At 45.6% G+C, this 1,061-nt stretch overlaps 1 protein-coding gene across 1 annotated transcript in view; it reads left to right on the top strand.

The window, feature by feature from the left end:
• The window catches only part of ATP2C2 (ATPase secretory pathway Ca2+ transporting 2), a 54,735-nt gene that overhangs the window by 23,554 nt on the left and 30,120 nt on the right, over positions 1-1,061 (top strand). The gene's annotated exons all lie outside the window — the stretch shown is intronic.

Below are 1,061 nucleotides of genomic sequence, written 5' to 3'. Positions count from 1 at the left end.
GTGAAGGGTTCTAGGGTGGAAGGGAAGCTATTTCTCAGACAGCTTGCTACTCACCTGCACAGGGACTGAGACCAGAGGTTCTGTTTTTTTTTTTTATAAAATAAAAATAACGCTAGGTGCCTGTGCTCGCTCCACCTGACTAACAGCCGGGACAAGCAGCCCCTCCATTTTCATGCCTTAACACAGCACAAGGGCGGATCTCACCATTGTTCAATGTGGGTTTGTGGAAGGCGACTTCTCACCCTAAACTGGTTCTGTGTCCTTCAGGATGGAGCCCACCCTACGCCCCTTATAGGTCCTCAACCATCTGGCACAGTTCTGGCCACGGGAGCCTCACCTGATGGGTGGCATATACCGGGTCTATGATTGAACAGCAGCTTTGTGAGATGATTAAGAGTGCAATTTCTAGAACCAGTGCCTTGGGTCAAATCTCTCTTTTGCTACTAACTAGCTGTGGAAGTTTGAGCAAGTTATTTAAAAAAAAAAAAGAAAAAAAAAAAAAGCTCTCTGTGCCTCAGTTTCCCCACATGTCAACAGGGAAATAATAGCATCTTGCATAGGTGGGTGAGGACTAGGAGCTAAGCCTTGGGAAGAACTCAGCCCAGGGCCAGGCCCCCGGAAGGCACTCCATACATGCCAGCATGTGCCTCCCTTTTCCTGGGGGGCGTAGGGGTTTCTACATCCCTGTGTGTGTTTCTGGTGTCAACACAACCTTAAGATGTTACTGAATAACCTGGCTAAGTTATTCTACGGGACTGTGCAGGAATCTCCAAGGTGGGCAGGATGCCAGGTATTAGGAGAAGAGCCCGGTGTTCCCAAAAGTATATTCTAAAAACAACTATTGCTTTAGTTTTTCTTAGGCTATATTAAAATTTCAAATAACATTAAAAGAAGGTATGAGCCTTTTATGTTTTTCAAGGGCTACATTTTCAAAGCTTTTCTGATCCCCAGATGCATCGGAAGGTCCTAATTCTGAGATTTCATTCCCTGATTTCAACACTTTCCTCGTTTGACGTCCCTTAAGGTCCAATTACTTAACCTCTCTGTGCCTCAGCCTTATC

The sequence above is a fragment of the Otolemur garnettii genome, unplaced genomic scaffold, assembly GCF_000181295.1.
Source record: "Otolemur garnettii isolate 467f Iridium unplaced genomic scaffold, OtoGar3 scaffold00047, whole genome shotgun sequence".
NCBI lineage: Eukaryota > Metazoa > Chordata > Mammalia > Primates > Galagidae > Otolemur > Otolemur garnettii.
Note: the sequence above shows the minus strand (reverse complement) of the source record. Positions and strands in the feature narration are given on the sequence as shown.